Source organism: Pelobates fuscus, chromosome 2 (genome assembly GCF_036172605.1).
Source record: "Pelobates fuscus isolate aPelFus1 chromosome 2, aPelFus1.pri, whole genome shotgun sequence".
NCBI classification, from domain to species: domain Eukaryota; kingdom Metazoa; phylum Chordata; class Amphibia; order Anura; family Pelobatidae; genus Pelobates; species Pelobates fuscus.
Window position 1 is genome coordinate 360,263,913 of NC_086318.1, and position 26,541 is coordinate 360,290,453.

Genomic DNA, 26,541 nt, shown 5'->3' on the forward strand with positions numbered 1-26,541 from the left:
GGCCTGCAAATAAGAGGGCAAAAATAATGCAATTAAACACACTTTATTACATATAACTTTATAAAACAAGAGTCATAAAGACTTTCCTCAACTCTTTCTCAGGTTGAGGAATATACCTATTATAAACTGTAGATTTCCAACGACCTAGCCTTTTAATAATGTGAATTGTTTTATCAACACTCCATGCTGCACCAATCCTGAATGAATGACCAGAGTTGGAAGCAGGATTGAGACCCAGTCTTAGTAGCGGAGTCCAGGGGCGGGCTGGGCCGGGGGGCAGGGAGGCAATTGCCCCCCAGGCCGCCCGAAATTATTTTAGGACCGGCCGCGGCGGGCCGGCCCTTTAAATGCTGCAGCCGCCGAGCGCTCTGTAAAGAGCGCTCAGACGGCTGCAGCTGCTTTTGCCTCCCTCCCCTCCCCTGTAGGTGGCCGAGCTGCACTCCGGTCCGTGGTCCCGGCCGGAGTGATGGGAAGGTGCACACTGAGTGTGCACTTCCTGTCAGTCCGGCCGGGTACAGGAAACAGAAACTCCTGTTCCGCGCGGAACAGGAGTTTCTGTTTCCTGTACCCGGCCTGACTGACAGGAAGGTGCACACTGAGCACCTTCCTATCACTCCGGCCGGGACCGCGGACTGGAGTGCAGCTCGGCCACCTACAGGGGAGGGGGTAAGAAGAAGGGGGGGTGGGGGGGATGAGAGTAAGAAGAGGGGAAGGGGGGGAGTAAGAAGAGGGGAAGGGGGGGGAGTAAGAAGAGGGGAGGGGGGAGAGTAAGAAGAGGGGAGGGGGGGAGAGTAAGAAGAGGGGAGGGGGGGAGAGTAAGAAGAGGGGAGGGGGGAGAGTAAGAAGAGGGGAGGGGGGAGAGTAAGAAGAGGGGAGGGGGGGAGAGTAAGAAGAGGGGAGGGGGGGAGAGTAAGAAGAGGGGAGGGGGGGAGAGTAAGAAGAGGGGAGGGGGGGAGAGTAAGAAGAGGGGAGGGGGGAGAGTAAGAAGAGGGGAGGGGGGAGAGTAAGAAGAGGGGAGGGGGGGAGAGTAAGAAGAGGGGAGGGGGGGAGAGTAAGAAGAGGGGAGGGGGGGAGAGTAAGAAGAGGGGAGGGGGGGAGAGTAAGAAGAGGGGAGGGGGGGAGAGTAAGAAGAGGGGAGGGGGGAGAGAGTAAGAAGAGGGGAGGGGGGGAGAGTAAGAAGAGGGGAGGGGGGGAGAGTAAGAAGAGGGGAGGGGGGGAGAGTAAGAAGAGGGGAGGGGGGGAGAGTAAGAAGAGGGGAGGGGGGGGAGAGTAAGAAGAGGGGAGGGGGGGAGAGTAAGAAGAGGGGAGGGGGGGAGAGTAAGAAGAGGGGAGGGGGGGAGAGTAAGAAGAGGGGAGGGGGGGAGAGTAAGAAGAGGGGAGGGGGGGGAGAGTAAGAAGAGGGGAGGGGGGGAGAGTAAGAAGAGGGGAGGGGGGGAGAGTAAGAAGAGGGGAGGGGGGGAGAGTAAGAAGAGGGGAGGGGGGGAGAGTAAGAAGAGGGGAGGGGGAGAGTAAGATGAGGGGGGGGTAAGAAGAAGTAGGAGGGTTAAGAAGAAGGGGGTAAGAAGAACAAGGGGGGGGGGAGTAAGAAGAACACAGGGAGGAGGGGGGTAAGAAGAACACAGGGGGAGTGAGAACACACAGAGGGAGGAGAGAGAAGAACACAGGGAGGGTGGAGGGGGGATGAGAAGAGCACAGGGAGGGTGGGTGAGTGTGAGAAGAGACCGCTAGGGGAGGGTGGGGGAGAGGAGAGACCACGAAGGGGCAGGGGAGTGCTCTAAGGTACAGAAGGGACAGCTCTATAGGCCGGTTGGCAAGACAGGGAGCTCTTTAACACTACGCGCGCACACACACACACACACACACACACACAATGCACCCCTATACATACACAGAAACACACAATGCACCCCTATACATACACAGAAACACACAATGCACCCCTATACATACACAGAAACACACAATGCACCCCTATACATACACAGAAACACACAATGCATCCCTATACATACACAGAAACACACAATGCATCCCTATACATACACAGAAACTGAACATGCTTCCCTTACACACAGAGAAACACACAATGCATCCATTACACACACACACAATGCAACCCTTACACACAAAGACAATGCATCATTTGCACACATACACAGAAACATACAATGCAAACCCTTACACACACATGCAAACACACGCACTGTTTTTCTTACATACACACAGAAACACAATGCATCTCTGACACTCAATGCACACACATACAGACACACACCTTGCATCCCTTATGCATACAAACACAGATTCACACAATACATCCCTCACACACAACCAGAAACACATAATACATCCCTTATACACAAATACACACTGCTTCCACTACACACAAACACACTGCATCACCTGCACAAACTGGTATCCCTATACACTACATACCATAAGCACACATATTAGATAACACATAACACATCCCCTACACACTCCACTCCCTGTGAGCGAGCTCATGGGTGGGTGGAACATATAAGTGGACTTATGAGAGGGCCTTATGGGCATACTCACCGTCAGGCACTGGGGCCCAGACCTTGAGCTGTGTAAGAGGCCCCCAAAAAATGGAGCTGCTTCCAATTCTCCCAGAACGTTGAATTTTGTGACCACAGTTTCAAACAGCCTCCAGAGGTCCTGTTCTACACCAGACCAGTGGAGCCAAACTGCAGCCCATCATCATCCTCATCTAATTGTAAGTAGGCAATCTAGTATATTATTAGTGACACTAATCTATAATTTACCTCACATTAAAGGGACACTATAGCTTAATGAAGTGGTTCTGGTGTCTATAGCTGGTCCCTGCAGGCTTTTTAATGTAAACACACACTGTGTGCAGCACTGGCGTTAGTTCATATGGCAGATCATATGGGTGGGGCATTGTGATGTCACATGGGGGGGGGCGGCGGCACATTTATATTTTGTCTAGGGCGGCAAAAATCCTTGCACCGGCTCTGATCCTGGGCAGGTGCACCAGTCTACTGGTGACCCACAGGAGGGGAGTGCACTGATTGCACTGCACTCTCCTCCTGCCCAGACCTGTCTTGACCGCAGTGCAAGTGCCCTCTGCCCTTAATTTACAGTGGCTCACACTCACAACAAGCAGTGCCTGGAGCCCTTTGCAGAGACAGAAACAAAGAGGTTCTGCGGCAGCTGGCCGTCCTGCAAGCATTACATTAAACAGCTGTTCCCCATGCAGCCACAGGTGGCGTTGTGCTGGGAGACTGTGATTACTCTTCACTTCCTCCCAGCCTACAGAGCATCGCATGGGGGAGAGAGGAGGAGGCATGATTTAATCTTGAATAAATCCTCTAAGCAAACCTTTATAAATTTGGGGGGGATCAGCTCTGTTTCCACAGTTTATTGGTGTTTACTCTCATCTCTGTATTAATATTGAGGGATGTCTAAGTAGTAACATCAGTGTGTGTCAGCAGGGCCAGCCGTTGGGGTGGGCAAGCTGTGCGGTCACGCAGGGTGCCATGACAACAGAGGCGCCCGGCGGCCAACACAGCTCACAAGTTGGGTACACCAGCATATTTAATTTAAACGATTCGCTGGTGGTCCACTGGTGCGCACCAGCAGTAGGTGCAGTCAGATCATATCCTCTCCCTCGTGGTTCCGGCGCTCAGTTAGTGAGTCAGAGCACAGGCTCAGAGATTCTCAGCCTGTGCTCTGACAACATTGAAAGTCAGAGCCGTGAAGGAGCGGGTATGGCAAAGAGCTACTGATTAGCATAACATCAATATCCGTTATAAAACCAGAAAAAGGTGGGCATGGATGGTGAACTGATTTGGTGGCGCAATGGGCCACTTGACTGGTTTTGCCCCCCAGGCCTAAGGCTGCCAGCCCTCCCCTGGCGGAGTCCTAGTGTAATACATGAATTTTGAGGTTGTGAGAGAATAACCTTGAAGTGTGAGTAGGGGTGAATTAGATGATGGTTTGTTGGAATATATTAAGAAGGGCTGAGGAGGACTTACACAAAAGAGGCAGGCCCAAAAACAGTCTTAATACCCTGATAGAGGTTTTAATATAAAACAAAGAATTGCCTGAAATTTTAAAACCAAAAGAAAAGAAATGTTATGTTACAACGTTATTGAGTCCCTAATTGGGTATACATATATAAGACAAAAATAAAGAAAAAATGTGTGTGATTTGCAAAGTGCAAATTTTGCACTTTGCAAATTACACACTTTTTTCTTTATTGGTCAGGTATGTATTGTGACAGTGTTGGGAATGGTGGTCAGGGGTGTATATCTGTCACCCAGACTTTTGCACAGCCACTATCCTGACATGTGGGTAAGCACATGCAGCCCCAGGGAAAGTTAAGTTTAACCCCTTAAGGACCGGACTGTTTTTGCGATGTTGTACATTTGCGACCAGGCATCTTTTTACACTTTTGTGGTGTTTGTGTTTAGCTGTAATTTTCCGCTCTCTCATTTACTGTTCCCATACAAATTATATATTGTTTTTTTCCGGACAAAAGGGGCTTTCTTTACATACCATTATTTATATAATCTCAAGTAATTTAATTTTTAAAAAATGAAAAAATATGATGAAAAATTTAAAAAATACATGTTTTTTGACTTTTATGTGAAAAATCTTTTACTCATCTACAAAAGCGAATGAAAAAAACTGCTAAATAGATTCAAAATTTTGTCTGAGTTTAAAAATACCCAGTGTTTACATGCTTTTTGCTATTTTTTTGCATGTTATAGGGCTATAAGTACAAGTAGGATATTGCAGTTTCAAAACATACATTTTTAAAATGTATCAATAGTGACATTTTAACACTATTATCTGTCATAAATCGCTGAATAACACCCCACATGTACATATTTTTTTTAAAGTAGGCAACCCAGGGTATTCAATATGGGGTATGTCCAGTCTTTTTTAGTAGCCACTTAGTCGCAAACACTGGCCAAAGTTAGCGTTCATATTTGTTTGTGTGTGAAAAAAGTAAAAAACTAAATTGAACGCTAATTTTGGCCAGTGTTTGTGACTAAGTGGTTACTAAAAAAGACTGGACATACCCCATTTGCAATACCTTGGGTTGTCTTCTTTTGCAAATGGTATGCCATCATGGGGGTAATTCTCATTCCTGGGCTACCATACGCTCTCAAAGGCAACGTAACCAACCTGGCCATTTTCAATGTAAAAATATTTGACCCATGTATTTGACCCTGTAACTTTCAAAAACGCTATAAATTCTGTACATGGGGGGTACTGTTATACTCAGGAGACTTTGCTGAACACAAATATTAGTGTTTCAAAACTGGAAAATGTATCACAATAATTATATCATCAGTAAAAGTGCTGTTTGTGTGTGAAAAATGCAAAAAAAGTCACTTTCACTGACAATATCATCGCTGTGATATGATTTACTGTTTTGAATCACTAATATTTGTGTTCAGCGAAGTCTCTCGAGTAAAACAGTACCCCCCATGTACAGGTTTTAGGGTGTCGTAGAACATTACAGGGTAAAATACAGTGATAGCAAATTAAATTCTCTGGACTTTCGGCCTGGGTTGGCAGGCAGGTCCCTTAAATTGCAATCAATAAAATAACTTACCGTATATACTCGAGTATAAGCCGAGTTTTTTAGCACATTTTTTGTGCTAAAAAAACCCAACTCGGCTTATACTCGAGTCAATAGTCTGTATTATGGCAATTTGCATTGCCATAATACAGACTGGGGGAGAGGGGGGCTGGCAGAGCTGTAACTTACCTCTCCTGCAGCTCCTGTCAGCTCTCTCCTCCTCCGCGCCGTCCGTTCAGCACCTCGGTCAGCTCCCACTGTAAGTCTCGCGAGAGCCGCGGCTCTCGCGAGACTTACACTGGGAGCTGACAGAGGGAGCTGCACGGACGGCGCGGAGGAGGAGAGAGCTGACAGGAGCTGCAGGAGATGTAAGTTACAGCTCTGCCAGCCCCCCTCTCCCCCAGTGGACACTGCCACTGGACCACCAGGGAAGGAGAGCCCCCCTCCCTGCCATATATCAAGCAGGGAGGGGGGACGAAAAAAAATAATTAGTAATAATAAAAAATAATAATAATTAAATAATAAATAATAATACAATAATAATAATAATAATTAAATTAAATAGATAAAAATAATAATAAATAATAATAAAAAAAAAATTAAAATAATAATAAAAAAAAAAAAATTGCCCACCCCCCACCAAGGCTCTGCAACACACACACACACACACACACACACACACACTGCACTCATACACTCACACTGCATTCATATACACACGCTGCACTCATACACACGCTGCACTCATACACACGCTGCATTCATACATTCACACTGCATTCATACACTCACGCTGCATTCATACACTCACGCTGCATTCATACACTCACGCTGCATTCATACACTCACGCTGCATTCATACACACACGCTGCACTCATACACACACGCTGCATTCATACACTCACACTGCATTCATACACTCACACTGCATTCATACACACACACTGCATTCATACACACACACTGCATTCATTATACACGCACTGTAAATAAATATTCAATTAATATATTTTTTTTAGGATCTAATTTTATTTAGAAATTTACCAGTAGCTGCTGCATTTCTCACCCTAGTCTTATAGTCGAGTCAATAAGTTTCCCAATTTTATGGGGTAAAATTAGGGGCCTCGGCTTATATTCGGGTCGGCTTATACTCGAGTATATACGGTAATTATGTAAAAATATTACATAAATACGCACGTAGAATTTAAATATATATGCATATTTATATATTTGAAGTCTACGTGTATATTTATATAATTATTTATGTAATTTTGTATATGGCCATATGAATAGTTCGTATTCTTTTTATTTATTTATATATACATAGATATATATACAATTTCATTCTAAGTGTATTTTGATATAAATATATATATATTATCAAAATACAGTTAGAATAAAATTTCGTATAGATATATATATTTTTTTTAAATTTATTATTATTTTTACATGTTTAATTTAAATTACTTATTTGTATTTTATAATATATATATACAATATATATAGATATTATAAATATACACGTGTGTAATTTAATTATACGTGTATTTTTATATTAATCTATGTACATATTAATATAAAAATACACTTATCATGACATTATATATATGATATATAGACATATATTATATAGTTATAATATATGTCTATATATCATATATATATATATACACATATATTATATAGTTATAATATATGTCTATATATCATATATATATATATATATATACACATATATAATAATTTTTTTTTAATTAACATTAACTTTATATTTTTTTTAATGATTTTACACTAGCAGGGAGACTGCCTGTCAGCACAGACAGTCCCCCTGCAGGCAGGCACATGGACACCTATTGTGACCATGTGGTCGCTCTGTTGAGCGATCACATGGCCCCAGTGGTCCTAATCCGCCATGGGGAGACTGTCTGGGCTACAGGCAGTCTCCCCACACCGGGAGCACCGCCGATCGCCGCCGGGGGAACGACGGCGATCGGGTAAGTACATCTTAAAGTTAGGACGGTTCAGGACCATCATCGGTCGGCAATGCAAAAATGACGATGACGGTCCTGAACCGTCCTCCGTCCTTAAGGGGTTAAATGTAGGGTTTTTTTTCTCTGTTGTTATTTGGGTCCCTGGGGTGGAGTATTCGGAAGAGCAGGGTGGGCCGATTCTCCACCCACTGTCAGAGTGGTTGTGCATGAGTCCAGCCCAGGTTTTATAAGGAGTTCTGGCTCACTGCCTAACGAGGTCATTAGCCTCACCTGTAGGGGCTGTGAGTAGCTATATAACTGCAGTTAAAGCAGGGTGGAGTGAGGGAAGTGTTTTGAGGAGAAAGAAAGTGCTTTGTGGAGAAAGAAGGTTTGCCGTTTATTGTATCCTGTTACTTCTGAACAACAGAAAATAAACAGGCCAGAGGCCTTTTTTGAAACTGGACTTTGTCTTGACCTGGTTTTCTTACCCGAGAGGGCTGTGCAGTTGCCAAGAGATCCTGGACAAACATACATAGGAAAGTAAGTTTGTCACAGTATGTATAAAACTTATGAAGGGGCGAGAAAAGAGTGGGGAAAGAATATATGACCGCGAAAATAAGCCGTTCTGCTATAACCCATAAGATATCGTAAAGTTGAAATGTGACTTGCTTGGACCCACATGTAGGCCCTGCTATATCCTAGCCCAAAGGAGGGAAACTGGCTCAGTATTGTATAGACAGGAATATCTTCCTGACAGGATTATCTAACAAAAGTAATTTGACAAATAACTTAAATAATATGTGAATATTAAACTTGCAATGATACGCAATGAACTCTAGAGGACTACCATACATATGCAACATGTTGAACCTTCTAGTTTGGAGGAAAGACGAGACGGGGGAATATGAAAGAAACATTTAAATACATAAAGGGAATTAACACAGTAAAGAATGAGTGTATTTAAAAGAAAAACTACCACAACAATAGAACATAGTCTTAAATTTGAGGGGAAAATGTTTAAAAATATCAGGAAGTATTACTTTACTGAGAAGGTAGTGGATGCATGGAATTGCCTTCCAGCTAAAGTGGTAGAGGTTAACATAGTAAAGGAGTTTAAGCATGCGTGGGATAGGCATAAGGCTATCCTAGCTATAAAATAAGAACAGGGACTAATGAGAGCATTTAGACAATTAGGCAGACTAGATGGTTCTTATCTGCCATCACATTCTATGTTTCTTAGTTTGATTAACATATGTAGTAATTAAAATATCCACCAGAGGCATAACATAAGATCTAACCAGCATATTAACCCACTGCAATCAACCAAAGAGCCGGAAAAACTGCATGATAAGGTAGAAAACAAACAGGCGAATGTAGCTGAACGTACGGCTGTAACCCCATGCAAACAGAAAAGAAATATAACAAAAGCTGAACATCAAAATGGTTGAAAGGACCAAACGCCGTCTGACGAAGGTGAGTTATTTCAGCGACAGGAGCTGAGAGCCATCAAGTGGCAGTCTGCTTGCCCAGGACTGCTGGATAGGCGCGAAGAACAACGAGAGCCGGTACTGGAAGTCAGTAGGTAAAGATGACCTGTATGGCTTGGCCAGGAAATAGGGAGGAAAGGTATTTTAAAAGAAATGTAGCCCACAATTACTTTTTTAAATGTATAATTTTTTTAAATGTTATTGTTATTTTTGCTATTTTGGTCTACATGTTCGTAAATTCATTGTTCATTGAATTTGTCCATCCAGTGCATACACTATGTCTGCTCAAATGCAATCAGGTTGATTTACTAAATGGAGGCAATATTCAGAAGTCACTAACTTGACTCTGTCTACCTCCTTTTTTGTTCTGATAAAAAAAAATGAGAATTTGCTCAACATATTAAAAACTCTGTGATACCCCAGAGTGTAATGAGGAAGAGCCAGTTCGCTGCATCACACACCAATAAATATTTTTTAAAAGGTGTCCAACATGTCCAACAGACCAAATAAAATCAGGTATGGCCCAGTGTATGAACGCCCATGGGCCAGAATGTAATAGACATTCTGTCCCAAAATATGTGTGTATGGTTACATCATTTCTTATCTACTGGCTTTGAAAATCTACTGAGGTGCCCATTTATCTAGCCATATTGGTATTTAAAGGGCCAAGAAAAAAACAATCTTGTGCCATTAAGGTACTAAGGGTCAGATAGAGCTGTATGTAGCTAAATGATCCAGGACATGCCCCATTTCCTGTCCTAATTGTCAGGGTACCTGTGGTCTCTACCTCCAAAAGAGGTAGAGACTTAGCTGTTCCACCATCCAGAAGGTCTGATCACTCCCTTCCCCGTGGTCTATCAGGTCATGCAAGGCCGGCCGCGAGGGAGTGACTGCCTTTTACACCATCTAGGCAGGAAGTCATCATCAGGACACTCCCCCGGATCGACCTGTCAGTCAATTGCTGCAGGACCAATCAGGACGTCTCGGAGGTGTGGTTACTGCTCTGAACAGGGTATTTAACAGAGCTTCTTTCATTAGCTCATTGCCCTGTCGTGGTTCTAGCTTGTTCTAGTCACTCAGCGCTTGTGTATTCTATTATCCCTTTTGGTTTTGACCCGGCTTGTTTACCTTACTCTGCTTATCTCTGTTACCCTTGATTCGGCTTGTCTCTCGCTTACCTGTCTTCTGTTACCCTCGACCTCGGCTTGTCTTTGACCATTCTATACTGTACTACTTACGTTAGTCCAGCCATTCTAAGGTCCGGTATACGTATCTGGCTACTGTTTGTACTCTGCGTGTTGGATCCCTGTCCCGATCCTGACATTACGACAGGGCCAATGGATCCTGCAAGTACAAACAGTCAGCTGGCTTCTCCTGATCCTAGGTTTGAAGCCATGGATCACAGAATGGATCAGATGGCGCTTGCGCTACAGGCTCTATTATCTCATGCCAATAACCCACCAGAGGAGATACGTAATACCCCTGTTTCTCCTGTCGGTTTAGGTCTAGAGGTAGCCACAGTGGGTGCTTCTTCTCGCATTACCCCCCCAGTACGCTATGGTGGGGCTCCTGAGAAGTGTCGTGGTTTTTTAAACCAAATTAGTATCCACTTTGAATTGCAACCCCGCTCTTATCCTACAGATAGGGCAAAGGTAGGATTTATTATCACCCTACTTATTGAGAAAGCTCTGAGATGGGCCAACCCACTATGGGAGAACGATAACCCATTAGTGTACAACTATAACGCATTTGTAGCTGCTTTTAGAAGAACATTTGATCCTCCAGGTAGAAAGGTTAATGCAGCCAGATTACTGTTGCGCCTGAGACAGGAGAACCGAACACTGGTGGATTATGCACTAGAGTTCAGGTCTCTGGCGTCAGAAGTCAAGTGGAATGAGCAGGCGTATATGGATGTATTTTTGAATGGCCTATCTGAAGTAATCCTTGATGAGGTTGCTACCAGAGAACTCCCTGAGAATTTAGAGGATTTAATTTCGTTCATCTCTCGTATAGATGAACGTTTAAGAGAGAGACAAAACACTCGAGAGAGGAACCGGAGACCTTCTTTTAGGTTAGCCCCCGCTTTTCCAAGTCCTGACTCCACGGTATCTTTGCTTCCTGAACCTATGCAGATAGGTTATACCCGCCTCTCTGAGGAGGAAAGACAGTACAGGAGAAGAGAGGGTTTGTGTATGTATTGTGCAGCCAAGGGTCATTTACTCTCGAACTGTCCTAACCGTCCGGGAAACGCTCGCACCTAAGTCTCTCTAGAGGACAAGCCTTGGGTGTTTCTATTTTGTCCTCTACTCCTAATTATAAAGATCACAGGCTTCTGCTACCAGTTTCCTTAACTTGAGAGAAGGAAGTAGTAAGGGCTATGGCATTGATAGATTCCGGTGCTGCTGAGAATTTTATCGACCAAGCCTTTGCTATTAAGAACAATTTCCCATCCCAGCTAAGGGAGACACCCTTGGCCGTTGAGGCCATAGATGGTAGACCACTACTAGACCCTGTTATCTTTCGTGAAACCATACCCATTAGTTTAAATGTTGGTATCCTACACGTGGAGAATTTATCTCTTTTGCTCATTTCATCCCCTTCCGTTCCCATAGTTCTGGGGTACCCATGGTTGAAGAAACATAACCCTGTTATCGATTGGGAGTTAGGGGAGATACTCTCGTGGGGTCAGGGTTGCCAGGATAGGTGTTTATGCAAGGTTTCTCCATTAGCTAATGTTAACATACCTGAGACTCCTATTCAGTCCACAGAAAGACAGATACCAGACCTTTACCTAGACTTAAAGGCAGTATTTGACAAGAAGAATGCCGATTCTTTGCCGCCACACAGGCCATTTGATTGTAAAATTAAGCTTCTACCTGGGACTATGCCTCCGAGGGGCCATGTATATCCTTTGTCTGTTCAGGAAAACTCGGTTCTAGAGGAGTATATTCGGGAGAATTTAGAAAAGGGATTCATTAGGAGGTCTTCTTCCCCGGCCGGGGCTGGGTTCTTTTTCGTTAAGAAAAAGGATGGCACGCTGAGACCTTGTATCGATTACCGAGGCTTGAATAAAATAACTGTCAGAAATGCCTATCCTATTCTACTTATTACCGAGTTATTTGATCGTCTTAAGGGCTCCAAAATCTTCACCAAGTTAGATCTCAGAGGGGCATATAATTTGGTGAGAGTCCAGCAGGGACACGAGTGGATGACGGCGTTCAATACTCGGTACGGTCACTATGAATACACAGTTATGCCGTTTGGACTTTGCAATGCTCCTGCAGTATTTCAGGATCTGATTAATGAGGTACTTAGGGAGTTTCAACATGATTGTGTCATTGTCTACCTAGACGACATACTGATACACTCTAGGGAGATTGAAACTCACCATAGACAGGTCAGAGCGGTATTACAGAAACTTCTGCAACATGGTCTATACTGTAAATTGGAGAAATGCAGCTTTGATCAGTCTCAGATAGATTTTCTTGGTTACGTGATTTCTGGGGAAGGTTTTAAGATGGACCCTGACAAACTCCAGTCTATTTTAGATTGGCCATTACCTAAGGGACTCAAGGCTATTCAGAGGTTTATTGGTTTCTCCAATTATTATAGGCGCTTCATTAAGGGTTACTCGTCTATTATTGCGCCCATTACCAATATGACCAAACAGGGGGCAGAAACTAAGACGTGGTCTCCTGAAGCTCTCGCTGCTTTCAAGAGGCTCAAAGAACTTTTTGCTTCTGCTCCAATATTAGTCCACCCTGATACGACTTTGCCGTTTCTACTCGAGGTCGATGCCTCTGAGACAGGAGTAGGTGCGGTTCTGTCACAAAGATTAGGGGTAGATAAACCATTACACCCGTGTGGTTTTTTTCCAGGAAACTTTCTGGGGCTGAGAGCAGATATGACATCGGAGACAGGGAACTGTTAGCAGTCATTAAAGCCTTAAAGGAGTGGAGACATTTGTTGGAGGGGACCCTACACCCTATTACGATTTTGACGGACCACAAAAACTTGTCATATATTGGGGAGGCTAAGCGCTTATCCTCTAGACAAGCTCGTTGGTCCTTATTCCTGACTCACTTCAATTATGTACTGACTTACAGACCTGGTTCTAAAAACTCTAAAGCCGATGCATTATCTCGCCAATATGAACCTTCTACTGTACCTGAACCAGTTCTTTCTTCTATAGTTCCGAAGTGCAATATCATTGCTAATACGAATCTCAGGATTCATTCTCCATTACTGGCCGAGATCATTAAGTTGCAACATCTCGCACCTAAACAGACCCCTGCGGGCCGTCATTTCGTTCCCCCTGCTTTTCAACTGGAACTTTTACAGTGTTTACATAATAGCAAGATGGCGGGACATCCTGGTATTCGCAAAACTTACGCCTTGATCTCTAAGGACTTCTGGTGGTCTACTTTACGGAGGGATGTTGAGGAGTTCATCGCTGCATGTGAAGTTTGTACTAAAACCAAACAACCCCATACGCTTCCATGTGGATTCCTGCAACCCTTGGAGGTTCCAGAGAAACCATGGTCCTGTTTGGCCATGGACTTTATTGTCGATCTACCTATCTCTAAAAGACAGACTGTTATCCTCACCGTGGTTGACAGGTTTACTAGGATGGCACACTTCATTCCCCTGCCTAAAATTCCGTCTTCTCCCGAATTGGCAGAGATATTCGCCAAGGAGATTTTTCGCCTACATGGGATACCCTCTCAAATTGTATCAGACAGAGGCTCCCAATTTGTTTCCCGCTTTTGGAGGTCCTTCTGCTCTCAACTTGGTATTAAATTAAACTTTTCTTCTGCCTATCATCCTCAGTCTAACGGAGCTGCTGAACGTACCAACCAGAAAATTGAACAATATTTACGATGCTTTGTTTCTGAACACCAGGATGATTGGGTCGGTTTGATTCCTTGGGCGGAGTTTGCACACAACAATCTCGTTTGCGATTCTACTCATTCAAGCCCCTTCTTCATGAATTATGGTTTTCATCCGTCTATTCTTCCTTCGGATTCTCCTTCCCAGGGGGTGCCGTCGGTTGATGTTCATGTTGCCGATTTGAGGAAGTTGTGGGATCAAACTCGACAAATCCTTGTGCACAACTCTATGTTGGTCAAGAAACACGCTGATAAACGTAGAAGGGCGGCTCCGGTCTTTGTTCCAGGTGATAGGGTATGGCTGAGCACGAGGAACATCCGTTTAAAAGTGCCCTCCATGAAGTTCGCTCCTAGTTATATTGGACCCTACAGGGTGCTGACCCGTATCAATCCGGTTGCGTATCGTTTAGCTCTTCCTAATACCTTACGCATTCCGAACTCGTTTCACATTTCATTGCTGAAACCACTCATATGTAACAGATTTTCCTCCACAATAGCCCCTCCTCGCTCCGTTCAGGTGGAGGGTCAGGAGGAGTATGAGGTCAACTCTATTATTGATTCTCGAATCTCCCGGGGGAGAGTACAATATCTGGTTGATTGGAAGGGATATGGTCCTGAGGAGAGGAGTTGGGTACCTCAGGAGGATGTTCATGCTCCCCGTCTCCGCAGGGCGCATCACTCTCGCTTCCCATCTCGTCCCGGTTCATTCCGCCCAGTGGGCGTATCTGAGAGGGGGGTACTGTCAGGGTACCTGTGGTCTCTACCTCCAAAAGAGGTAGAGACTTAGCTGTTCCACCATCCAGACGGTCTGATGACTCCCTTCCCCGCGGTCTATCTGGTCATGCAAGGCCGGCCGCGAGGGAGTGACTGCCTTTTACACCATCTAGGCAGGAAGTCATCATCAGGACACTCCCCCGGATCGACCTGTCAGTCAATTGCTGCAGGACCAATCAGGACGTCTCGGAGGTGTGGTTACTGCTCTGAACAGGGTATTTAACAGAGCTTCTTTCATTAGCTCATTGCCCTGTCGTGGTTCTAGCTTGTTCTAGTCACTCAGCGCTTGTGTATTCTATTATCCCTTTTTTTTTTTTTAAATTCTTTATTTTTAGTGTGCACAAAAAGGAACAGTAAGTCCCGGTGCGCCACAACAGCGACATCGGATTATAACACAATACATTCCATTGACATGTCATGGTTATCATTGGTCAGGCACATTTTTGAATAAAAGCAAAACATAGCGAGAATACAACAGTGTGGAAATTTGTTACGTTTAAACATTGAGTTGTGTAGCGCTGAGTTAGTGAGATTTAAGTGTGGGAATCGTGGTTCTATAAGTGGGCACTGTTTTTCAGACTGGCTTAGTATAGCCCTTGTAGTCGTGGGGTTAGTTTTTGGCCGTTGTGGGTGGGATACGTCAGGCTGAAGCTGGCCAATATAGATGGCGTTAAATTCCCTATAGCGTTGGCCTTATGTAGTCTGCGGGTTTGCTTGTTCCCCTCTGTGGTCATCTGTGTAAGTCAGCCGGGGAGCCTCTATAAGAAAGAAAGTGTCGAAAATCCCCAGCCTGTGTAGTACCAGGGAATGGAACAGGGGTGGGTAGTTAACGGTTACATCTACTCTATAAACTGAGGGTGCTAATCAGTTGTGTGTGGAGCTAGTCAGTATAGAAAATTTTAATGGTCGGTGACCCCTGGGTCGCCGTATAGAGCAATCTCGCTCAGTTAGTGGGATCTATGCTGTCCCCTATGGCCGGAGGCTTTCCATGCTTGAGCTATGTGAGTTTCAGCGTTCATAGCGATGTACATTACAATAAATGATGTGTTACAGGGGAGAAGGCTGTATCAGGGGGTGACTTGTGGTGTGTATTTGTGGGGCCGGGCCGTGGTGGATGGCGGGTCTCTTTCTCCGCACTAGCAGTGGTAACAGATTGCTAGCGGTAGCTAGGGTCTTGCGCATTTATGCATAACATGAGTGTGCCCCGTTGTCCCCTGTGTGCACGTTAACTTCCGTCCCCCGGGAAACAACTGGTACGGTTTGTCCCTGTTACGCTGACTGTCCGTAATGTCACTATGGGGCAGCCGTTTGCACATAATGAGGTTTCCAAAAAAAAAAAAAAAAAACAAGAAGAAAACATTAATAACTAAACATAACGTAAACAATCAAGCTTGCAACTTTGCATGAGTCTCTTGCTACCTCCCCATCATATCTAGTTGGTCGTCAACCTTTTAAGCTCAGTGAGGGTCGGAGAAGGCCCTGTATTAAACGGTAGCTTCAATACATGCAGTGTGAATGGCAACAATAAAGAAAAGATAGGATGCCCCATGCTGGGTGTCTCATACCCTGTCAAGAGAAGGCATATTAAACTCGACAATTTGCACCCGTTAAGGTATCCCGCCCCCCACCAATGGTTGAGCAGAGTAAAACCTGACACGTCCCGCCATATTAGGTGCTACTTTCGTGTAGCGGTTTCAGCCAGGGATGGGTCGTGTTAGTCCCGGTGTCCCTATGTCGTGATCGCAGCGTACGTCTCCGGTGTGGAACTCTGGGGGATGAATGGGACGCTTTTGTCCGGGTCCCATACATGAGTGCGGTTGGGAGAGCTGTGAGTGTTCGTGGTGGCTAGTTCCGCCGAGGTCAGCATCTCTTGAGGTAAGTCCAGGAGCTGGAGGAATGCCGGGGCGTCTTGGGCGTCCTGGATGGTGTGAAAGTCCTTTCCCCGTGTGACTGAGAGCGTCCTGTGGGGTCGCCACCGGTATTCCACCTTGTGGGCATGGAGGAGCAGAGTAAGTGGCTTCAGTGATCTACGCCAAGCTAAGGTGCTGTTAGATAGGTCTGAAAAGAGCGAGATTTCCATATTTTAAAATCGGAAGGGGGTTTTGGTGCGAAAGGCTGACAAAATCGCCGTCCTGTGCCCACTGTTGCGGAGGCGCAGTATAACATCCCGTGTGGCGTTGGTTGGCGCGTTCGGTGGTTTGGGGATTCTGAAGATCCCTTCTGGGGTGATCGCTGCATGTTTTCCCTGAGGTAGGATTGCAAGTAGCATCCGATCAATTAATAGAGGTAGGTCGGCCTCGGCAATGTCCTCACGTATTCCCCTTATTTTTATGTTGGACGCCCGCCTAGCGTCTTCAAGTGCCGCGAGGCGATGGTCGAGTTGCCGGTTCTGTTTTTCCAGGCCTTGTATTGTTTGCTTTAAGGCCGTTATGTCTTGAGTGTGGGTCAGAGACGAGCCCTCCAGTTTGGAGATGCGGCTTGACAGGCCCTGTAGGTCTGTGCGGAGCGTTTTGACCTCTTCATGGAAGCTGTTTTTTAGGTCCGCCATGAGTGCTTTCATGACCGTAACCGTGACCGGTCCTTCATCTGCCTCTTTGCCACATTGTCGTGCCTTCCGCGGTGGGTTTGGGGTCAGCAAATATCCCCCTTCGTCATCAGAAATGTCTTCGGAAAAATCCGAACACCCTCCATGCTGGGCCGCCATGTTAATCTCAGAGGCGCCTCGTGCTTGCATCCACATCTCTCCTATTGTGAGACCTGATGGGGGCTTGTGTGGTACCGTCTTCTTCCCCTTTCTTCCCATTTGGTCTTGGGGTGTTTGCTGGCAGGTATGGGTAAATGTGGGGTAAATTTTGTTTGTTTTTCGCCGTTTTGAGTTTGGAGCTCCCTGTGCATGCGACTTGTCTCTTCAACGTGCAGGCCTCTATTATCCCTTTTGGTTTTGACCCGGCTTGTTTACCTTACTCTGCTTATCTCTGTTACCCTTGATTCGGCTTGTCTCTCGCTTACCTGTCTTCTGTTACCCTCGACCTCGGCTTGTCTTTGACCATTCTATACTGTACTACTTACGTTAGTCCGGCCATTCTAAGGTCCGGTATACGTATCTGGCTACTGTTTGTACTCTGCGTGTTGGATCCCTGTCCCGATCCTGACACTAATCGATTAAAAGGACCATGGACTTGGCAAATCTCCGGCCCTGAAAGGCTCTCAAGTACGTAGGCACAAATTTAACTATGACCCTACTAGCCTACGCTAACACTAATACATATATTCGGAAACTAACCACCTGTGATGCATCTGCGTAAATTCAGCCACAGTCACTGGGCACTTGATCCAATATTATTGCATCTGCATTGGTTCAATCATGGTTCCAAGCTTCTAGCTCCAGTATTGATGTAGCTGAGTCAATTAAGAAATCAAAGTTACATAATTTTTCCTACTGTTATTGACTTCAATTCCTGATCCATCTATATTATTTAACTCGAGTTGTTCCTATTCTGTTTCCTATGTTCCTGGCCCAGCTACAGTGACCACAATTTTTTCCTGTCCAGTTTGTGTAACTATACCTGGTACTGGCCTTATTTAGTTTATTGCTTTTCTTTTTGTCCTCCTCTGAGTTGGAATAAATTCAGCTCTTATACTTCTGATTTCCAGTCTAGTGTTAAGCCTTGACACTCTAAGGTCTTTTAATACGCCTGTCTATCCTTTCTCTCTGTGCTGACTTATATATTTGCAGAAGATCTTTCCGTTCCTGACAACATCAGGATAATTATTTCTACATTTATTCATTTAAAAAAATTACACGCACCTTCAAAAATCTTTCTTTGTCCCTATTTTTCTTATTTCTTTTTTAACAACAAAAACAGAAAAATAAAAAATTGCAGCAGAAACCAAAATTGCATCCATGTTCACCTTCCAGCCCAACGGACTTGGGACAAGTATCTGTAAAAGCAAATTGCAGAGGAAGTCTCCCTTTTTAAATGTTTATTTAATTATTGATGTTTAAAAGTGGATGTCCTGTTTGTTTCAGAGGAATTTCACTTCTCCAAAGAGAAAAGTGATCTCTTTAATAAATGTGTGTAACTTCTGAATTTGCAGTCTAAACTGAAACTCCTTTTAACTATAGGTTCAATGTCATGCTTAAAGTGGATTTCCTGCTTGTTTCAGATGAATTTCACTACTATTGATGTTAGAAAGAGACAATTGGCTCACTCAGTGTTAGGAACCAATCAGCTTTCTCTATAGTTGCATGTTGGTGTCTTTGTGTTGCATAGGTCTTCTATTGAGATTTATGCCTGTCACAGAATGTACACCAAAATGCTGCCTCTTTTTCCAGCTTGTGAAACTGCAACGTTGTCTCTAGTGTTTTTTGTTTATGGAGTCAGAGCCAGTTTAAAGGACCACTATAGTGCCAGGAAAACATACTCGTTTTCCTGGCTCTATAGGGTCCTTGGGTCCCCCTCACCCTTCTGGGTCCCCTTCCCGCCAGGCTCTCGGGTGAGGAAGGGGTTAAATTCCTACCTTTTTCCAGCGCCTGGCTCCCTCGGCGCTGGGGAATCTCCTCCTTCTTCTGCCGTCATCGGCTGAATGCGCATGATTCTCAATGCTTTCATGCTTTCCTATGGACGCTGGCGTCTTCTCACTGTGAAAACCACAGTGAGAAGCGCGGAAGCGCCTCTACCGGCTGTCAATGAGACAGCCACTAGAGGCTGGATTAACCCATTTGTAAACATAGCAGTTTCTCTACATCTCTGAAACTACTATGTTTACAGCAGGCAGGGTTAATCCTACATGGACCTGGCACCCAGACCACTTCATAAAGCTGAAGTGGTCTGGGTGCCTATAGTGGTCCTTTAAGATTGTCTGGCGCCATAGGCAGGATTCCAGATTTTGGCACCGACCTAGAGACCAGGGTTTACGTGTGTGTGTGTGTATCATCCTTAAGAGGTATTATGATGAACTGGCAGTCTAGTGGGGGGAGTATTGTGGCCTTCACCAATGTCTGGTGCAGTTCACACTAAGAGGTCTCTCATGGTCCTAGCATTATTTCAATGATGCAGAGTGCAAGCTGAAGTGCTTTGATTCACGGAGAAGTGCTGGAGGACCACTAGGACCTGTTAAAGATGATCTTAGCCCAACAGAGGTGCAGACCATACAACTTTCGCGAGCAGGTAAGGAAAGAAAAGTCTGACCAGGCAGATCATGGAGGGCCCCTTCAGAGCCAGAGATAGAGCTCCAGGCTTTGATAGAGGCCTACCTCATGGGTAATACAGCTTTCTATGGAGTGATTTCACTCTGACTGGAAGTTTTTGATAATTGGCTTTAAAATACAGTGACTCTATTTGGTCAATTACAATTTTAGCCGGTTTTAAAGTATTTGGCTCTAGTAAATTTAATTGTATGTGTCTGAAACCCATGTATTATGTAAATAACCTTAGTTCCATCTTGCTAGTTTCCAAAGTAGTACCATTTCCCTGGGTTACAGACAGTTTTTAACGTTTAACAGGCAATTTATAGCACACATTGCTGTCATAGCACACAGATTGCTGTAATAGCACACACATTGCTGTCATAGCACACATATTGCTGCACAGTGCTACAAAATGGTAGGTGAACCAAATTGTGAATAACAATGTAGAGAGCCTAACAGCCTAAAGAAAAAAACACAACAAAATGAATAGATACAAATCTGTTGGTATATATTAACAATTTTGAATGATAAGAATTCCGCATTTTTTAATTTATATTTATTTACATATATGGTATTTTATTAAAGGTTCGATTGATTCATAATATTTCCCACCATGTAACTGTACTACCCAAAACAGAACATAAAGAACACAAAAATCGACACAAAACAAGTGGTGGTGGGTGCATTTTTAAGATTCTAAGGCGCCAAACTCCTCCCCTAAAATTTTACTCCTCCCTATACAGATTAGAGATACTAATACAATACAGGAAGCTGAGCATAATCCAGAGATGCTTATACAGTAAAACAAACTGGCACAAAATAAATATATGTATACAATACATAGAGCTGAGTACAATACAGAGAGAACCATACCACAAACAGAACAGAGAAAAATAGAGATATAAAACACATAGCTGGGCTCAACACAGAGATACCTATACTATACATAGAGCTGGTTACACTACAGAGATACCCATAGAACAGGTAGAGATGAGTAAAATACAGGGAGCTAAGAAAATACCATAATCATCCCACACAGCCAGGATCACTGTGATGGATTGCAAAGAGATCCCCACACAGTACATGCCCTTGTATAATTCTCCAGCTCTCTGTCTTTCTTCCTAGCCCTCTCTTAGCTCTCCCTCTAACAATCTCATCTTATTGGCACTAATCACTGAGGTCTAGCTGATAACCCCTCTAAGCAAAGTAATGAAGGTGTCTGGATTACGGTGTAATTACAGAAAAGTATTTAAAAGGTTATTAAGGGATAATATTCAAGAATTCCTTGAGAAGAACATGGTTATCAGCAAAAATCAGCATGGTTTATGAAGCACAAGTCGTGCCAAACTAACCTAATTGCATTCTATGAAGAAGTAAGTAGAAGTATAGATCAGGGTGTTGCAGTGGATGTGATCTATTTGGATTTTGCCAAGGCGTTTAATACTGTTCCACACAATAGATTAGTGTTCAAACTCAAAGAAATCGGTCTAGATGAAAATTCTCGTTCTTGAGTAGAACATTGGCTTAAAATAGAGTACAGAGAGTTGTCATTAATGGTAATTTTTTAAGCTGGACAGACGTGGCAAGTGGTGTCCCTCAGGGTCCTGTTCTGGGACCCCTTCTATTTTACTGGTTTTAAATGATCTTGAAAAAAGCATTGAAAGTCATGTTTCACTGTTTGCAGATGACACAAAACTCTGTAAAGTAATACAATGTGAGCAAGATATTACTTTGCTGCAGAGGGATTAAGATAGACTGGAGGACTGGGCACTCAAATGGCAGATGAAATTTAATGTTGAAAAATGCATAATTGAGTTATGCACTTCGGCATAAAGAATACACAAGCAATGTATACCCTTAATGGAAGCGAATTAGGGATAACAACACACAAAAAGGACTTTAGAATTGTTATAGACAACAAACTATGCAACAATATGCAATGTCAATCAGCAGTGGCTAAGGCCAGTAAGGTATTGTCATTCATGAAAAAGGGCATTCATTCTCGGGATGAGAATATCATTTTGCCTCTTTATAAATCACTGGTAAGACGACATATTGAATATGCTGTGCAATTTTGTGCACCTGTTCTAAAGAAGGCTATTATGGCACTAGAAAAAGTACAACATTTTTCTACAAAATTAATAAAAGGAATGGAACATATCAGCTATGAAGAAAGGTTAACAAATTTAAACCTCTTTAGTTTAGAAAAACGTCGCCTGAGAGGAGATATGTTAACATTATACAAATATATCCGGGGCCAGTAAAAACCATTGTGAGGAAATCTATTCACAAACCGGACTTTACATAGGACACGAGGTCATGCGTTTAGACTGGAAGAAAGAAGATTTCGTCTAAGGCAAAGAAAAGGTTTTTTTACTGTAAGAACAATAAGGATGTAGAATTCTCTGCCTGAAGAAGTGGTTTTATCAGAGTCCATACAGCTGTTCAAACAGGAACTAGATGCATACTTGCAAAAACAGAATATTCAAGGATATAATTTTTCAATATAGGTTAATAGCTTCTTGATCCAAGGATAAATCTGACTGCCATTCTGGGGTCAAGAAGAAATTTTTTTCCTAGTTTGTTGCGAAATTGGAAGTGCTTCAAGCTGTTTTTTTGTTTTTTTTGCCTTCTTTTCGATCAACAACAAAAAACAACTGTGAGGAAGGCTGAACTTGATAGACGCGTAGACTGAATGATTTTAAGATATCCAAATAAGCCAAAAATGTAAAAGTGTAAACTGTAGCTTTGTATTAGTCATGTTAAATTAAAATGTATGTTTGTATTTATTTTTATTTACTATATACCTTCAACCTATGGATGAATCATAACTATAATATAGTTCCTAACATACCATATAGGTAGTGTTTATGTCCTGTTAATAAATGGAAAAAGAACTTTAAAATGCAAGGATTTTTACCTGGAGTTGTGTTGTTATATTGAAGAATTATATAGCCTTTATCAAAGTAAATTTTGATTTGCATGATATATTTTTTTTAAATTTGTATGAATTCACAAATCAGCATATTTTCCTCTCATTCAGCTGATTTTAACAGCTCGGAGCGGTTTTACTACTAATAGAAGGTTACTATTTCTATGTCATGTTTGCTACGTGCTAAAAATACTGTACATCTGTTCAAAACAAACTATGAAACAATTTGTTTTATGTGTAGGGCAAAAAAGGACAATTGATTGTTCCCAGCATTGTTTTGTTTATGCAATGTTGTTCGTTCTTTAAATCGTAAGCCTTGATTGTTGTTTTGTATATGTTTTGCATATTTTGCATCATCAGCTTACTTGCTATTTTGTATGCTTTGCTCTTTCTGTACATTGTTCTCAATTATTGTTTACATTGTAGTGTAAAGAAAAAAAAAAAAAAGTTCCTTATGTTAGATTTAACCCCCTTAAACGAAGTGGTTGTTTTTTCTAAACTTCCCCTTTTCTCATACCGTGCATTGTGACATTAAATGTTTCTACTATTTGATAGCGTATGTGTTTGTCTGCACAGATTGTTAGAGTGTGCGAGTACAGTGGTATTTTGTTTGGCATTTCAGAGTATGTATATATGTGTGAATGTTCTTCTGCAGAGGCGGCTCTAGACTTTGAGGCCTTAGGCGAAACTCAAACATGAGGCCCCACTAACAAAAAAGTGAAAAAAAAAAATCTTGGGTGAGTTCCCACACTTTATTCCCCAGGACTTGATCCCGGTTTGCGTTTTTGTCTGGGAGCATATATGTATGGGGTAGCTACTTAAAGTGTGTTGTGTGTATGGGGGTCTGCCTGTGGCCTTTGTGCATTGTGTGTATGGCAAAACTATGTTTCCTGACTGTGTGTGTATGGTGAATGTCTTCAGCTGGTGACTGTGACACGGTGAGTAAAGGGGTACAAGTGGCAGGGAGAGTGTGACAGGGTGTGAGAGAGAATGAGGGACAGGGAGTATGACATGGTTTCGATGAGGAAGTGTGACAGGGCGAGTGGAGGTAAGTGTGTCAGGGCAATTGTGGCATGGTAGGAGGGACAAGTGTGACAGGATTAAGGGGGGTTAATCTGACAGGGTGAGTGTGGCAGAGTTGAGGGCAGGTGGGTTTGGAGGGGTTGTGTGTGGATGCATGAAGAGGCTGACAGTGTGGGGGTGATTACAATGTGTGTCTGGGGAGGCTGTGTGTGAGGGTTGGTGATCCTGTGTGTGAGAGGGGGAGGGGGGTGATGGCGAGAGGGAGGGATGGGGGAGACTAAATACCCTTTTTTTTTTTATTCCCTGGTGGTCCAGTGTAGGGTTTCCTGGTGGTCCAGTGGGCATAATATCCGGTCTGCAGCTCCGCAGAGTGGTAACCCCCGGCAACGCTATGATTGGCCAGTTCTCGCGAAACACATGGTCTGCGGCTCTGCTCACTGCGGAGCTGCAGACCAGTGTCTGTGATGGCTGGCCGGGCAGCCAAGAGGGGCTTCGCACTCGCCGGGCCCCCTCCTGGTGTCGGTTCCTCGGTTTGACTGACCGAGGACCCGACACAGTCTACCCTAAGGCGGCGGCTGCGAGGCCCCAGCCAGCGCGAGACCTTAGGCAGGCGCCTAATTAGAGAGCCGCCACTGTTCTTCTGTAGAGTATTAGAGTATGCATAAATGTAGGAGTTTATTAATGCATTTACCCAGTGTATGTGTGTGAATGTAATGTTGAAAGAGGAGAGAAGGGAAAGGGGAAACAGGGTCTGTTCCCATTTTAATTGTGACAAACAATTAAAAGTCCTTTATTAGTAAATAGTGGGACATCAAAAGAAAGGGAACTATCCCAGCAATGACTAACTAACAGAGAAACAAAGTCAGTATGATAGTCAGTAACCGAGAGTACACATGGACAAAACAGAGTATAGGTAAAAGAAATGAGTATACTGATAAAAATCGTGATACTAATGTGAACAGATAAGGTAGTGTATGGTCGAATCGATATAGACACCACTGTAGTGATGTACTAAAGAGTCATAAATGTCAAGAGTAAGTTTATTCGTAATACTCCTATTCCTAACCGTGGTGCCGAGATAGCTACGGCATAATATAAACTAATACTGTCAAAAAAACGACTCGCTGTCGTCACATAGTTTAGTGTCATCTTCGTAAATATGATGGCCACTGCTATCAAAGGGCACCCGGGAGGATATCTCGCCTCACTCAAAAAGGTTTCCTAAGTCAATACTAAGATGATAAAATGTTAATATATAACATGTATTCAAAAGGTCTTGGTTAACCAGAGTAGATATAGAAACCCTGGTCAATGTGAACATTTCCGTCACCAGTGCACCTGACGGCAAACCGCCGACAGGATCCCAGAGCTGATAGTTTGTTCTAATGGTAATATAAGTCCGTTGGCATATAAACCATGATTGAGGGCCAAAAAGGCAAGTCTAAAGAACTGTCGTTAGACTTTATCCATAGTACGGGATAGTGCTGTCTAAACGGTTCACAGTCAAATGTCAATTAGTTACATATACTTGAGGGACCAAAAAAGGCAAGTTTAGAAAGCTATAGTTAGACTTAATCCGTAAAAACGGTTGACAGCCGTCACACAGTAAAGTATCACCTCGGCTGATGTAGCGTCTGCTACTATCAAGGGGCACAAGATAGAATAACGCGCCCCGCTTAGGAAAAATTACCTGAGACTATACTACAGTAATGAAATAACAATCTATAACGTGGTTACAAGGGGTCCTAGTAGCCAAGGTGGAATACATAATAACACCGGACGAAAAAAGTATCAATAATGTCCCATAACAGAGTGTCCGATACTGTGGTGTAAAGTAGTAGCGAAAAACTTGACGTGCTACAGCTGTCAGATATGTTACTGGGAGACAGAATAAAATAGTCTGTGTAAATAGACAATAAGTAGGAAAGATGCCTTCAAGGGCATCTGGTACAGGAAAGGTATATAGAGAGAGTAGAGGCTGAGTGACAAATCCTGAGTAAGAGGAGGATAGTAATGAAACCAACCCAGATAAAACCCTGATCGGTATGAAGGTTTTGTCACAAGTGCCCCTGACGGCAAGCCGCTGTCAAGATCCCTGGACTAATTATGCACATTTAATCGTAAATATATCAGTTGGCATATAAACCATAGTAAGGACTAGTAAGGCAAGTCTGAAAAACTATCGTTTGCCTTAGTCCTTGATGCGAAATGGTGCTGTCCACAGCGGCTAGTTGCCAGGGTTAATAGTGCTGTCTGGAGCGGCTAATAGGTATATAGCCACTTCTGTCAGTGATACTGACTCAGTCAAGGAGCACAAGGGAGGGTATCGCGCCCCGACGCGCGTTTCGCCTAGTTCAAAGACTCATCAGGAGGAACTGAATCAACGATCTCTCGTGGTTTAAAAACCCTGCTATGGAATCTTATTGGTTGCATGTAAGCTCAACCGGAAAGGGCGGGTATGGTGGCTCATGAAGTTCAAAAAGGAAGTTCTAAATTGAAATACTAAATTGAGAGAGAGATGTGGATGGCCGGGAACTGACTCAGCCAGATATTGTATCGATAAAGTGTGATAGAGAAAATATGTAGATGAAAAGAAAACGTAATAAAAATTAATCTAAATTAATAATAGGGAAATGTACAGGGTAGTCATGTAACCCAATAATGTCATAACACATGGATATGTAGCCACCATATCG

General features: G+C 43.4%; 1 protein-coding gene across 1 annotated transcript in view; it reads left to right on the forward strand.

The window, feature by feature from the left end:
• The window catches only part of ACOXL (acyl-CoA oxidase like), a 447,901-nt gene that overhangs the window by 269,312 nt on the left and 152,048 nt on the right, over positions 1-26,541 (forward strand). The gene's annotated exons all lie outside the window — the stretch shown is intronic.